This window comes from Pseudopipra pipra, chromosome 4 (genome assembly GCF_036250125.1).
Source record: "Pseudopipra pipra isolate bDixPip1 chromosome 4, bDixPip1.hap1, whole genome shotgun sequence".
NCBI classification, from domain to species: domain Eukaryota; kingdom Metazoa; phylum Chordata; class Aves; order Passeriformes; family Pipridae; genus Pseudopipra; species Pseudopipra pipra.
The window spans coordinates 68,696,738-68,712,686 of NC_087552.1; the positions used below are offsets into that span (position 1 = coordinate 68,696,738).

Below are 15,949 nucleotides of genomic sequence, written 5' to 3' on the forward strand. Positions count from 1 at the left end.
ACACACTGCTGTGAATGAAATCTCAGCAGACCGCCAATTCCAGCATTCCTGAATGTTGGCACTGCTTATAACTTGTATCTGAATCTAGTCCCAGTCTAGACCTGGCACATCACCTTTGCCTTGAACAAAAACACAGATCCAAGCACTTTTTGTTCTTGCCGTGTTGGACTTCTTGACCCAGGTTTCTTAGCTCAAAAGTTTCTTTTTCTTTTACTCTTCTTGCTTTCTTTTTTCTTCTCTTTCTGAGTTACATGGGGTTTATTTCTCATTTATTAACTTACAGAGGAGAAGTAAAGCTAGTCTCTGCTGATCAGTTACATGCCCTCCTTATTATGTACTTGATTTTCAATCTTTTTAGTCCAACTTTCCCATAGTATCCTCGATACTGTTCAGAAGAGATAATTAAATTAATCAAGTCACATAGCCGAGAGCTTCCTCATACATTTGCTATCAAATATTTTCCCATTGTTATTACTGGTACAGGTAATGGTAGTATTACTGTTTGTTGTTGTTTGTCTGCAATCAGCACTGATTTTACAAAGGGTCTTACTGTGAACCTGTTAATCTGTGAAACTAAAAGCAGCCTTCATCTGTCTGATCTTCTTCAGCGCTGATAGGGGGTTTAGGCTACCTCTGGACTGGAGTGTAGTTGAAAAGTGAGTAATTATATAATCTTAGTTAGCCCATCTTTGCTCAGAGTTGCATCTTGCACTATAGACAAAGCCCTGCTTGAAAGTGGAGGAAGTGACCAAATGGCCACTGAGAAACAGTTACATGCAAGGGGTAATGGTTTTGAACTAAAGGAGGGTCAATTAGATTACATATAAGGAAGAAGTCTTTTACAATCAGGGTGGTGAAACATGGCAACAGATTCCCCAGAGAGATGGTAGACCCCCCCACCCATGGAAACATTCAAGGTCAGGCTGGGAGGGGCTCTCAGCAACCTGATCTAATTGGAGATGTCTGGGCTCCTTGCAGAGAGGTTGGACTAGATGACCTGTAAATGTTACTTCCAACCCCAAATATTCTACCATGCAATGAAAATCTAGAGGCAAAAAATGGGTCTCAGTGGCCTGTATTTCACTGGTGGGTGGTCTACTAGCTCACTGCTGCCACTGTTCTCTTCTGAGCAGCACTATGGGGTGCTTCACTACTGTGCAGTTGCCAGCAAAGTTTCAGAATGGTGTGGCATACAGATGTGTGATCATTTTTACTTCTCGTTGTGTGAGATCACATCACCTGGATCAACGTAATTCATTTGAAGTCAATTGATTAGAAGTCAAAGAATCTGCACAGATTTTTGTCAGCTGAAGATATGGCAAGTACTTTCTTCTGCCAACTGGAAGCCAATGCGACTTATCATATGTTCATGCTGGGCTTCCTGGTGTGGATGCTGTTGAGAACCTCACTGCTCCCTTCAGTTCAGCATGATGCTTCTGTTCCCTTGTGCACAGAACACTACAAGAGTACCTGCTGCCTGAGCAAATGTGAGTAATCCAGTATTTGTGTAGGACCCCTGGGGAGACTCAGACTAGATTAGGGCTTGCAAATGTGAAAAAAAAAATTAATCACTAAATAGCACAGACTTTATTTGGTAATTAATTAGTTGACAAAGTACCTCAAGGAAAGAAATCAACCTATGTGTGTACATGGACATGCATATGTCTTTCTCTCTCATTATACATATGTGCAGTTATTTTAGTCACAGCCATGTATACAACTAAATTTATCCTTCTATGAGTCTGGTTTGCTCCCTGAGCAGACAGAGGGTCTCAGATTGTGAAGAACTGTGGAACATCTGCAACCTCATTTCCTCAGCTCTGTGCCAAGTGGCCTGGGGTAAAGAGTCACAGTCCAGAGGCTGCTTTTGGTACCCAAGGAAAAATGGGTCCTAAAAGCTGTGTTGAAGCAGAACATTTCCAGAACTACTTCCTCAGTAAGGCTTTTTTGGGACTTCATAGAAGTCTGACAGCATGGGTGCTAATGTTGTCAGTTTTCCTAGAGGAGAACCCTCACACAGAGAGTGAAAAAACAACCACAGACAGCCTAAAGGAGCACGGTGGCACAGTTACTTTAATGTAACCCATTATTAATGCAATCTTTACAGAAAGGGAGGACTATGCAGAACATATTAGTTGGTAGAATCGTACTGGTCTCCCTGTTATGGCATGCACTATGACATTTTGCAAGGATTTAAAAAATATTTGAAATGGGTATTGACAAATAAACCAAAAATTGCTGGGAAAAGTATGTTAAAAATCCTGAAAGCCTTAGTTTTTGTTCGTGCTTAGCCAATCAGTCTTTATGATCAGATCACAGAGTTGGGCAATGTGTTTTTAATATCCAACAGAATTGTTAATATATTTCTTTGACATTGTCTTGAGGACCAGGCTGAGGATTCCAGCTTCCACTGGGATCACTGGGAGCTATGGGAATGCAATAGTCAGTGCACTTTATAGAGTAGAAGAACCATCTCATGCTGACAGCTCCCCAAAAGCTGTTATTAATGATTATTGAACAGGGATGTTTCTGGAAGTGAGACATAGCAATAGGAACCATACGAGTATTTGTCGGAATATTTTATGAGTGAAACTGGAAAAAAAAATGGCCGATAAAATTTGGGGAAAACTCTGAAGTTGGTAGTGTAGCCAGGAATGAGAACTGCATGGTCAACCAGAAGGAGAAATGTTGTGAAATATATATTGTAACACAGCCAAATGCAGTAGATATATGGAAGAGAGCAAAAATTAATTCAGAATTATCCAGAGGCCATCGTGGAAAAACTCATCAAACTGAATTCTGCTGTCATGGTTTATCCAAGGGGTTAGTAGGGACCAGAAAACACTGTGAGTTCAGTATGGAGGTAATTCAACTCAAACAATGAAAAACTCTACTCAGTTTCAGTGTCTATAATTGGCAGAAATACCATTACAATGATTTGAGGATTAAAGAAAATGCCTTCACAGGCAAAACATTTGGGACTTTTAGACTTCTGTGTTGAGACAGCCCAAAGGAGGCAAAGTAGTTGAATTTGTTACAACACCTACTTACCCCCACATGAAGAAAGTACCAGCTCCTGAAGTGTCCTTTCAGCTTGTGAAGAACATTGCAGTGATCGTCTAAGTGCTGAAGCCAAACCTTTTCAAGCTGACAATGTAATGTGAGTTTTAACAGTGGAGATAGTTAACATTTGAAACAAAAGGTAGCAAGGGAAACAGGCATTTCTTCATCTCATATTGTCTTCATATCAAGATTGATGGTCTTTCTAGGGGAGGTAAAAGTACTCTAGTATTATAGAAATGAAAAATCTTATCACAATATCAGGTAACTGGGAGAAATGCAGTGTCCTATTAGAAAAGTTATGCAAATTGACTCAAACCCCCCCTTTTTTTTTTTCTTTAAAACCCTATGAGCAAAATTGGGCTATTTCAGATTGAGCTATTTAAACTCTCTGAATATTTTGTGCTAACAAGTTTTCCCGAATTGCATCAACTAGATGTGCGACAAAGACTGTGAAGGAATCCAAGGACACATCTTCAGGCACAAACAGATATCTATGAAATGCTGATTTGGTGTCTGGCTTTCCAGAGCACACCAATTGCAGTGAAACTAGAAACTCTTCATTTACTCATCTGATGCATTCTAGGTCTCCCCGTTCCTCAAATCCCCAGTAATCACTAGCAACATCCAGTGTAAACTACTAATCAAGACACTACTAATCAAATATAATTAGGGCAGCCCATTAATCAAGCTCTAGATTTCATGGGACTGGGAGGAGATGTAAGAGGTAGTAGCCTTCATGAAGGCTGCAGGGAGACTGCAATGGAAAATTAATATATATATATATATGTTCATTTTCCTAAATGATTCTATAATTCTGTGGCTTGACTAGATGATCTTAGATGTCTTTCCCAACCTAAATGATTCTCTGATTCTCTGATTTTCCATCTGTCTGCTTCCTGACTGGACTGTTTCAATCTCATTTTCCATTTCAGTTTCAAAATAATTTGCATGTAATGTTCTGAGCACTGCATTTTACCAGCTTAAACGAAGACAGTCTCCCTATTGCAAAGAGCTTTTCCTGTGTCATCAGTGAAGGATTTGAGCAACTTATTTATTTTAGATGTAGGGCTCAAGTCAAAGGTGACCTCTCACTGCTTTCAAGCAGGATCCATCTTCTGGCCAGCTGGTCAGTCTGGGGTGGCCAGCAGAGCAGCATGTGCTTCTCCTGGCTCAGCAGCAAGTAAGACAATACTGGGACATTGGAGAAGGTGGGGGGACACAAGAGATCAGAGATGGGGTGGTGGTGCTGGGAGTATCCTGAGGGGAGAGACAGTGAGCATGCAGTCTGCAGTGAGGGGGGGTGGGAGCAAGATCAGGAATATGGTGGAATTGGCTGAAAGGTAATGCTTCAAACGAGGGCAGAGTATTTAACACCTTCCCATGCCAAGGCCCTCACTGCTGATCCTTGAATATCTTTTCTACCCAGCCAAGTCAGCCTGTGCTGGGGAGAGATTGAATATCAAACGTAGTTTGAAATTCAATCTCTCCTGTTAGACGAGCTCCGACAATGGAGCTGCCATGTGCTTGGTGGGTCATGTCAACCTTAATTTACTGTCCCTGGGTGCTGTGGAAATGGCTCAAGACTGTCACACTCCCACACTGCTGAGCAGAAGGTAATCACAGCAATGGGGCCTTTAGAGAGGGGAAAAAAGCATTCGAAAGCAGCCATAGGCACTCTCCAGTATTATTAGACCTGTTTAAATTTATGTGGACTGGAACATTACTGACAACACAGCAAGCCACCAAACGACAAAAAAAAATCAGAGTTGGTAAAAGAGAAGTGCATGGGACTTTCAAGGAAAAGAGGCAAGAGGGAAGAAGCATTATCTTTAATTTATAATCAAGGGAGAATGAGAGTGAAAAAAGTGCCAGATGACCCCTCCTCAAGTGTCAAATCCACTTAGATTGCAAGGGAGGAGGTTAACTTCTTTTGCCATACATAAACCATACACAAAACATCAATATTTTTGGTGAGAATAATAATAAAAAAGGGAAATAATCAACAGCATCTTTCATCAGAATCAGCTTCAATGTCTTTGTCATGCCCTAACCCAAGCATTATTGCTGCTGTTTGATTCAGGCTGCTCTTCCCACAGCATAAAGAGTTACAGCACACGTGAGGTTAATTCTGCAAGTTTAGTTCCATTTCCCACTGAACATTTTTTTCATGTATTTCAAACAGTGCAAGCAAAGAGACATTGTTTTACTTGTAGAAACCAAGCATAAAGAAATCAGAACTGAAATGCCAGGACTCCCTCATTAAAGATGAAATACAGATGCTGTATGGTGGAGTTTTGTAGGCAGACTCGCAGAGTAAAACTGCCTTAGCCTGTGTGAGCTCAAGGGCCCAAGCAGATTTCTCTGTACCCACACTGCCCCGCTTTGCAGTTCAGAGATTCCTTGTTTTGTGATCAGTTCTTTGGCATTGGATGAAAGTCCATGCACTGCTCTATATCAGACTAGTTGTCTGAATGGGAAGTCAGGTTTAAATAGTTTAAGGACAGAGGAAATCTTTCTTTCTAAATAAATATCACAAAAGCCAAATACTCATTAAAACACTGTTTGTGTAGGAAAGAAGCCAGTAAAATCCCGCATAAAGGTGCTGAGCCAGGCTGTAAGATAACTGAGTTTTCTGATGCAGACCCCTCTGATGGAGCTTGTGGAGCCTTCCTCAGCAACAGCCAGCAGGACCTTCTTCAGCAACATTAGTCTGAGGAATGAAACTATGGGTTTTGTGATGGGTGTTCCAGATGGGTCTGCCAGAAATCCAGCTTTCATTCCCTGCTGTTAATCAAGATAGTGAGGTTTAGCTCCAAGAGGATCTGTCTGGTACACTGTGAGGATCCCTCTCACCCCTGCTCCCAGGACTTAAATGCAAAATATGTAGGTGGCCCCTTGGACACATGTTCTTTATCCTCTTCCTCCAGTAATACCCCAACCCCTCTGCTACAGGATCTCTCCAGCCACATGAATTTTGTGGCCCCTTGTTGGACATAAGCACAAGGTCAGTGGGAGGCATGGTGGGTCTGAAAAGCAGCTGTGCCTACAGGTTTCCAACAGTGGGAGGTCTGAGCCACCTCAAGCAGAACTGGGAATTGAACCAAGGACTTCCATAACCTGTTTTCTCAAGTGAAAACACAATATTACTTCTCTGGAAATGACAGAGACAGGTTCTGTTAGGAGCAGGGGGATCATTGCACCCTTGAGGAGTGTGTGAGTACTCTTCAGCTCACTGATGGTGACTCTGTACTGCAAGGTGGCTGAAGTTGAGCCTGTCTGATTGTAAGCCTATTTGATGTCTTCCTAAAAATCACAGTAAAGTAACTTTCCCAAGTTGTGAGGAAAACCTGTGACATTAAGGGCCCCATTTTGGGATGAAGTTTTGTGTCAACTTCTGGCTTGCTTGAAACCTTGTCAAAAATCATGCAGTGCCCTGATGGATCCTGGCATGAAGTTATACTGGTACAGCCTCAGGCTGGAAATTATTTCACTGGCCTTTATTCACTGAAATATTTGCCCTTCAACCTAACCTAGTCATATATGGTCCTGCTGTGGCCAATAAGGACAGACACCTCCAGATGGCAAATCATCCAATCCCAAGAGAAACATCTAAGCTGCTACTTGCCTTTCCCATGGACTATAGGCAGACTGGGTAACTGCTTCTGGCTAGATGGTTAAGAATGAATGAATTGAATCCCAGATTAAGCCACAGTCTTAGTCTCTGTAGAAAAGCTGCTTTGGCTGGGTGAAAACAGCATTTTCCCTAATGCATGCACTCCCCATGCACTCACAGCTACCCTCCGGGTAGCCCTGAACCATGCTTATGGCTTCTTCGAGCTGGAGCAACCTTTAGATGTAAGGGTTATATTCAAAGCTGCCTTCCAGCTTTCCATTTGTGCCACAAACAGGGCTGTACAGTGGTGAAAGGATGTACTTTTTGTCACAGGATGGCATTATTCTTGTTTTATTGTCTCTATTGCTGGGGCAAAGGTTTATGGAAGAGGTGTGCCTATTGCTCATTTGGCATCCAGTGCTGAGAGGCTTGGGAACAGTCTGATCTTTATTATCAAAGTGTTTCCCGGCCTCACAAATTGCCAGGTAAAATTCTATAGCTCATGAAGAAAGCCATACTAAACAGCCATAATGGTTCCTTCTGGCTGTTTAAGAACATTTTTCCTCCTTACATTAACTTCACACCTGTTTGATCCCTCTAACTTAATGTAATTGCAAGAGAGAATTGGACCTTCTGAAATCATGCCTTTAAAGCTCACTCTGAGATGGATGTGCAAAAACTAAAGTCACTTCTCCTGATGAGGGTTTACTCAAAGGACCAAGGTGCAATGTGTACAAGTTCTTCCTTACAGGAGCAAGAAATTAATGGAAAAATGAACATAAATCCTAAGTCTATCAGGGATGATCATGCACTGTGCTGTCTATAAGATCACTTCTTCATACAAATGCCACAGCCCTCTAGTTTTCTACTGATCTTATACAAGCAGGTTTTTTCCCATAACTTTGTTCTTGCTGCTGTTCAAGTTTCACCACCCTTACGTGGCACTTTCTAAGTGTGCAATTCACAGTTGAATGGGAGGTGAAGTCACAACCAGGGCCATGGAGAGGGGACTCACAAACATCTCTGTGTCTCTCCAAACACCTTCTCCCTCTTCCTCTCCTATCCTGGCTTGCAGCACATGGAAAGCTTTTGTCATGGAAGATATTCGTGGGCAGGAAGGAAGCAAGGACTGTGGCCAGGAGCCATTGTGGCCACCTGCTTGGACTTTCACCTCAAAGGGCAACCAACCAACAACCCCAACATGCAGCCAACCAAGCTGAGCATATCTGCACGCAGAGTTCCTCCAGTCTTTGGGGCTGGGGAGTGCAAGACATTTGCCCAGGCTGCCTCCAACCCAAGAGCCTCAAACAACAGCAGCAACAGGATGGTGCCAGCAAGAGCTGAGCCAACATTGTGCTGGATGTGCTCTGTGCTGCAGTACATCTGAGGCATGCCATTCTTCCCACATATATTGCTGTACCCACCCAGTTATGAAAGAGCACTTGGCTGCCTGCCCTGCTGCTCCAACATTGCATCTTTATCCTGAATTAAACTCCAGTCCAAACTCTGCTAATATTCCTTTCCGTTATTACTGTCTGGAAGAAGAGGACTCTAATGGTTTAAGACTGGAAAGATTCTGAGGCAAGTGCCAGCACAGCAAGAGGCAGGTGAACATGTTGCTCCTGGTTCAGTATAGCTTGTGCAGGTTAAGACCAGTAATGAAAATGCTACTAGAGAGGCATTAACTGATGATAACAACCACACTACTAAGCCAGCCTGTATAGTAGATTTGTTTTCATATTTCCTGAAGAGAAGGGTCAGTCACAAGAAGTAGGGAGGAAAGGCTGTGAGTAGGAATGAAATAGCAAAGGGGTCAAAGATCCTGGGCCCTCCCAGAGAGATAGGGTTGTGTCTTGTTGGGAAAGGCAGGATGACCCAATCTCCTAAGGTTAGACAAGCAACCAGGTGCTTGCATATGCTGGTCACACCTTCCTTTTAACATACAGGTATTTTTCCTTCGCGGCTGATTTCTTTGCATTTGCCCTTATTGTCCTTACACGAAGAGTGTAACCTAACTCTGGGACCTGGCTCAACATCCTTTCTGTCTGCAGGCCGTTTAGAGAGGGCTTACCAATTTACAGCATGAGAATACCAGAAAAATGGCCAATGTGAATGGACCATTGTACTCAGTGCCTTTATGGACGTGACTTCACATGGATCTACACTGGATCTGTGTCATTAAATGAAAGCAGTAAGGAAATGAGAAATGGAAAACAAAAAACCCTCTGTAAATATTAACTCCTCCAATGTTCAAAAAGCAAGAGAAAGATGGCTCTTATCAGTTCTTTGTATGAATTTGTTCCAAATAGGGCCAAATATCACTGAAAATGTTGTTTCTTCATGTTTTTAACCAGAGGGGCTTGTTCTATCACTAACATTACACAGTATCTTTGTGGGGACACCCTCTCCTGGAATGTGTTGAATAGTGGCACTAATTACAGTAACTGCCACTTATCATGGTCTAAGAGCCAGAAGAAGGTGATAGGGATGTGTAAAACAGATATGACCTTTTCTCAATATATTTGAAACAAAATTTATGCAAAATTGAAGTAGAGTGTTGAGGACAACACGTGCTGCTCCAAGGGCTCAAAAATGCCACATGAACAGAGGGTAAAGTGTCCTTCATGTCAAATGAGAGCATCATGAATTTGTAAGAGCCTGTTTGTATTACCTAGGTGTTTGAGTTACAAGATGCAACATTTGGCTCTGGATGTAAAGGCAATTGTTTATTGTATGTTTTATGACTGTTTATAAAAGTGGTTTGAAGAAAACAACAGAATACGTAACACATTTTCTTCCCCCAGGTCTTTAGTCCATCAACTTTTTATTATTTCAAGTGGCTAGACTAGAAATTTAAATCATTATTATTTATATTAGAGATAAAACTAAGGATTTAGCTGAGCTCCAGGCTGCATTATGAAAGTTGCTGTGTCAGGGTTTGAGAATGGTCTTGATCTGAAATACAAAAGGATCAAGACAGGTTGGTTAATCCTATGATTAAATCTTCTCACAAGCCTTGTAAGAACAGGCCTCCACTCAGGGTCCTACTGCAAATTCCTTGTGTGGCCACAGTCAGCCTTTTTGGGATTATTTTTTGAAGGTATGTATGCCAAAAACCCCGCAAACACCATGTTTAAGATGTTAGCATTTATGGATGCCAGATCCCCTTGTAGATTTAAGTGCCATAATGTTGAGATTAATTTGAAGATACTTTGTGCCCTGAGTGGGTTAGATTTTATCAATTCCCACCTGCTGAGATCTGCAGCCTTCAGTTCATTCACCATGAAAGATTCAGTCCAGGTCTGTAATGGTTGAGCTTTATTTGATTGATGTTCAAAGGTTTATTTGGTAACCATTGCTATTGAAACATCAAAACCAGAAAGGACAGGCGTTTGTGTATCACAAAGCCATTGTCAGGTGAGGAGCTTTTGGGGGCAAGTGTGTTGGAGTAGCTCACATACATGATGACCAGAAGCAGAGTCTTTGTCGAGCAGAGAGAAGAAGCACCAGGGCTGGAACAGGCTGGAAGACTAAACTCATCATGCTGAGAAGTGCTGCCCTAAGGCAAGATGTGGGGGTTGTAGAGGAGCTTGCCTTGCTAATACCTACACTCTACCTGATCACAAAAGATTGTGTACCATGCTCTAGGGCTGGCAAGCCAGGACTTATCTGCTTAAGAACAAATTCTGATAGAGACTGAGTGCCATTTCTGTGCCTCAGGCTGCTGTAACCTATTCTTCTTCTGCAGCAGTTCTCACAGGATCTAAATCCAAGGTAGGGTTCTAGCTACCCTGAAATGTAGGATCCATTGCAAAATTTGCAGGCAACGGTGCTGGCAACCTAGGAGTTGCCTCTGGGCCTGGCATGTGCTTAAACTACTCATGAGCTATCTGGGCTCCTCAGCTTGATTTCCATCCTTGTTTGACTCATACTTTATTTCAAGGATTGTTTGCATTTTTATGCCTCTGAGACTAGGTCCCGTGGGAATCCTTCCCAAACTCTCTGCCTTGACCTCTTGTACTTCCAGCACATAACCCCTTCTCAGAAGAGGTCATTTGATCCTCCACCATAAATACATGAATCAACACCTTATGCTTTCATGGGATTTTACCTGAGTTTTCTAGATTCCCAGCACCTCTGAAGATGGATTCAAGTCCAGGTTTGATGGAGCCCCAAACAACTCAGTCTAGGGGGTGGCATCCCTGCCCATGGCATAGGGCTGGAACTAGATGGTCTCTAAGGTCTCTTCCAACCAAAACCTTTCTATGATTCTATGGTTCTACAATTTAGATCATTGTACTATAGTGAGGTTTGAGGGCAGAAATGAGAGGAGCACTTTGAGAAAGCTCAACCAATTCTCCAGTTATACCATCAGTCAGTTACAGGTGTCAGCTTGACCTTAGCCAGTTAATTAACTCAGCACCCATTATCTGAAAGACATATCATCTTACCAAGTAGTTTACAGAGGTGGATATCTCAGAGATGGGTAACAGGATGGAGTGATGGTACTGCTATAATTCTCTTCTAGCCCTGTGGGGAGGCCAAACACCTCTCTCGGGTGTTTATTTGCACATGACTGAAATAAGTTCAGTCCCACCCTAACTATGGAAGGCAGACTGTGAAAATCAAGCTTATGTATTCTTATGAGAGTGCCTGTGAGTCAAAAAAACCCATATATGCATAGGAATTCACAACTACTACCCATCAAAGCTCATTTTCACTTATCTGCTCTTTCAAAATAAAGAATATATCTGTGTGTGTGTACTGACACCAGCAACCAGACGTAGTATTTCAATAGGAACCTGAAATATCATAGGTTATTCAGTGGAGAGGTCAGTGCAAATTGCTGGCAGTCTTAATTCATTACACTTTCGGGGTAGACGTTACTTCCTGCGACCATGGACCAGGTAGAGTAAGCAATACCCATAGATGTATAACTAATGTACAGATATCAAAGGCCTTTTTGCTTGTATGTGGTCCACTAGTCTGTCTGTTGGATGATATGTCTGGGCATGCATCTGATATTAACCTGGTTATCCATCAAAGAAAGTATGTGCCCCCGAAAATAACCCAAAGAAATCATGCTTCCACTAAAATAAGATGGATGTGCTGACCAAAGTCAAAGTACCCTTTCTGTGCCTCTGATCCGTGAAACAAGTACCTTCAATCATGAAGTATATAAAAGAATACACACTTAAAATGTATTAGATTATAGGCAGGTTTGCAAAGATACATGGAAAATTGTCCAGGGTGGTGAAAGATGAGTTGCCGGGGAGGTCTGAAGCCAGATGTCTGTGCTGGCCCTTCCTGCTTTCTCCCTGTTCTGCGAGGCACAAAGATCTGCCTCGCGCCAGGGAGAAAGGAGGCTCCTGAAGGACTGTTGGGCACCAGCCCCAGCCTTTCACACGTCTCAGTCCTCTGTGGCTTCAGGAGTGGAGTGGCTACGATGGGAAAGGATGGCTGCTCTGCGCTGCTTGCTGGGAAATGAATGGATGGACCAACACCTCCCAGCTCCTTGGCTAAACCTGGAGCTTCTCATTCTCCTCTCTGATGTGGTTTTGCAGTTTACCAGAAATGCTGCAGCTGCCCAACCCAAAAGAACAGAGAGCTCTAGACATTACGGCAAGAAAACATCACTGAGTCTTGCTGATTTGCAATAATGCTGCTCCATCCTGGGTGTTATCCTGAGAAACTTAAATTTCTCAGTCCCTCGGGGCTTGTGGTGAAGTGAATGGCAAAGCCACAATCAGTTCAAGAGCAACAAAATTGGGATTTTATTCAGGTAGGTGTTTTTTCCCCTCCCAGAAATGCGATGAGGCCATATCCTCCACTGTAATCAAACAGCACTTGTATTTTCCAGTAACAATTCCCCTGACCCTGCTCCAGTACACAAATCAACACACACATAGATGCACAGAGTACAGTTAAAAAAAAAAAAACCAAACACCACCACCAACTTTCTTTGAAATCATTTTGGCCAGGCTCCTTTTATTTAACAGAAATGTTGTGTTACAGTGCAACAATACATCCTGCATGCCAGAACAAGAAGAATGCCACTTTTGTGTAGGTAGGGAAATAGTTGTGATGTACAAAAGAGATACTGTTTTTCCATCAGTTTGGCCAAACTTTACACTTAGCTTCTCATGTCGGGAGAGGGTGTGACAGTAGATAGGATGTAGCCTTTGAAACTCCATCTCTGCAGAGAAAAGACAGATGGAATCCAGCTGGCGGATATCACACACGTTTTCTGTTCTCCTCGATATCGCAGATCTGATAAACACAGAAGAATAACAAGCCTTTATAGAATGCAGATGAACAGAGGAGCCTATCTGTATGTAAAAGAGAAGGGCCTCAGTTGACTGAATACTTATTTCGCCTAAATGAAAGTTAACTCCCACGACCTCATAAAGCGAGAATCTACCTGTTGGAGGCACATATTTGATTATACATCCTACAAATTTCTTGACCTCCCATGGCTGTTGTTATCCTGATCTCATTTAACATCATGCCATCTCAGACTGACATGGATATCAAGGAAAGGTGATGCAGGAGGAGAATGTCCTGCAGGAGTTCACTGGGTTGTGTGAATCTTTGTCTCAGAGAGCACGATTGCTAGTCATCCAAAGTCTGCACTCTGGCTTTTAAAATAAGATCTTAGAGACCTGGGAATAATGTGCTAAGACAAGTGTTGTCTGGTGATGGGAACCAGGAAATGGTAGCTGTGAATACCTGAGTGCGAATGACTCATCCAGTGACCTCCTTTGGCTTCACTGTGTCCTCCTGTAACCTCCTCATCTTCCCTGCTTCAGACAGAGCTGCAAGGCTTTGTTACCCAGAGGATTCTGTGATATGATTCTGTGCTCTCCAGCAAACCTGCCACAATTAATAAGAGAAGATGCCTAAGTAGCACAGGCTATTACTGTTGGTTTCACCTGTGCAGATATTGGGTCACGTTCTAAAATGGTTTTGATTAATAGAGGGTGAATTCTGATCTCCTTTTACCCAGTAAGGCAGCACTGTCTTAATGGAAAGTGAAGCCATGACAGAAGGTGGCATTATGATAGTTTAGATTTCCTCCCTATCCAAGGGAGGAAATTTTGTGAATTCCACAAAGAGGTAAATTTTAAGTGTATATTCATTTCATTCACCCCTGTACTGGAATGGTACTCACATATCTTTTTTCTGTTTTCTCTTGTATAAGCTACAGTGAAGCATTCCCTTCCTTCCCTGCTATTCTTTTATGGATAAAGGAATTGGTGTCACACAAAAGAAATCCCCGAAGGCAGACCCTCTGTCAGTATCAGCAAAAGTCTCAATTGCATCTTAGATGTCAGGTCCTGAGCTTGGCCTACTGCTACCATTTAAATCTATTTGTAATTTGTGAAGTCATGGGAATAGGTGTTTCTTTTATTTCTCCTCAAAAGAAGCAATGAAACCCATTTACAAAAGACTTTTGGGCTCTTGAAAGGCACCCTGAAATATGTATAAGATCACAGGTTGTTACAGAAATGTAGATTATTGGACCTTAAAATCCCGTTTCCAACAGCAGCTACATCTGCTGCTCCAGAGCATGTTGTAATCATTTGTTACCCTGAAATCCTACAGAGCCCCTCTGCTTTTGGCTGCTAGATTTCAAACCAAGAAAATAAACCCACAATAGTGAGATACCTAAAATCAGAGGTAATTTTAAGAAGATTTACCCAAAGCCAATTGCATCAAGTAGGCAAAATCTACTCATAACTTTCACTGAATGACTTTACTCATTTCTTGTGTATTTTTTTACATCAATTTTTCAAAATGAAATTCTGGGTTTGCACAAGCCTAGCTCCTGGCCTTATGTCTTTGTCCATTTTGAAGCATACAAAGCATCGTGTCGAATTTAAGCCTAAGTCTCCAGTGCCTTTGCCTCCTGTGTACTCTACTACACATTGGAAACACCTCCTCAGTTCCAGCTCTGGTTTTCCTGTTCAGGACAGCAAGCATCTGCCGTATTATCCACCTGCTGTCTGAAAATCACAGATCAGGAGAGAACTGCTTCTCCCTTGAAGAGTATAAAATTTTTGCAGATGATAGGTCTCATCTGGCTGATAACAAGATAACCACAGAGGCAGAAATTGGATTAGAAACGCACTTTGAAAGGGAATTGTTTCCTGTATCCTTTAAATTTTGTTTTGTGTTTTCTGAAGTCAGTATAGTGACTTTCCTAACATTATTTCCCAATTTTCAGCCAATAAAAATCATGTTGGTTATAACATTAGCAGAGAATACAATATACTAAGGGCTTTGGGATCATTCTGGACCTATGGATGCTTCCATAGTTTCCTATTATTTTTCAAGTGTCATTTGTTTATCTCATCTTTACCCAAGTTTGATTTAGATTAAAAATGTTCTTGGAAAGAAAAGTGGAAAAAACCCACCCATTAATAATGTCTCCTAAAGCTTGGAATGGTTGTCCAGCAACACATGCTCTGTGGAGGACTTTGTGTTTTGTTGCTTTAAATACATACCATGTACCATTTGAGAAGCCTGAATTCTAAATGTCCTTTCGATATAAGTACACAGCATGGAAAGAAGAAAAACCTAACCTAAGCCTGAAAGAAGTGAATTTGTCATTTTAGAACATAGACTGAGCAGTGACAAGTTTTGTAGCAGTCATATACAATGGAGAAGCTCTTCTTGTGTAATGCAGTATAGGTTTATCAGTTCCTAAGCCCACTGATTTGAGAATTTTAATAGATTGTGTTTCATAAAGTACTGATACTTTCAATTTGAAATCACAAAGGTATGAAAAACCACACAGCTACAGCCACTACTTGTTCTGCTGCCCTGAGGAAACAAGTTTTGCTTTCCAGATGGATTTCTCTGGAACTCACTTTTTGCACCGGCATCTGTAACACAGTTTATGAAGCTTCTGAGAAACCTGCCCTGCTGTCTGAACTTTGTCCCAGGCTCAAAACTGCTGTGAATACAGGCCTTTGCCACAACCCACCAACAGCAAAGCGATCAGAAACTGCAGCAGGATGAAAACAAAGCACACTGAAGCCCTGAGTAGCTGCAAAAATAAGCTTATCTTGTTCTCATGCCCGGAACAAAGTTGTAGACTCACCACTCATGTCACCTTGAACTATAATGGCTGTTGACAGTGAAAATAACAGACTCTACCACGAACAACTGAGATGCTAAATCAAGGAAATGAGTGAAAACAAGGAAATTTCACCTCTACATTTCCTTCTATTCTCTCTGTGGACTTTGTGCCTGTAGTTGCTGGTGGAC

The 15,949-nt window shown here is 42.0% G+C and overlaps 2 long non-coding RNA genes across 3 annotated transcripts in view; one reads left to right on the top strand and one right to left on the bottom strand.

Annotated features, from left to right (window-relative positions):
• Positions 1–15,949, top strand: part of LOC135413563 (uncharacterized) — a 73,403-nt gene that overhangs the window by 40,883 nt on the left and 16,571 nt on the right. The window contains exon 6 of one of the 2 annotated variants that reach the window (XR_010430287.1): positions 7,752–8,526. The exons of the other annotated variant lie outside the window; for it this stretch is intronic. This is a non-coding gene — a long non-coding RNA (uncharacterized LOC135413563). Of the gene's footprint in view, positions 1–7,751; positions 8,527–15,949 lie in introns of those variants that run through there. 2 annotated transcript variants of the gene reach the window in all.
• LOC135413564 (uncharacterized) lies at positions 12,482–14,103 on the bottom strand. Its single transcript, XR_010430294.1, has 2 exons — positions 13,406–14,103; positions 12,482–12,946 (listed from the first exon to the last, which is right to left on the bottom strand). It is a non-coding gene; the product is annotated as an uncharacterized LOC135413564 (long non-coding RNA).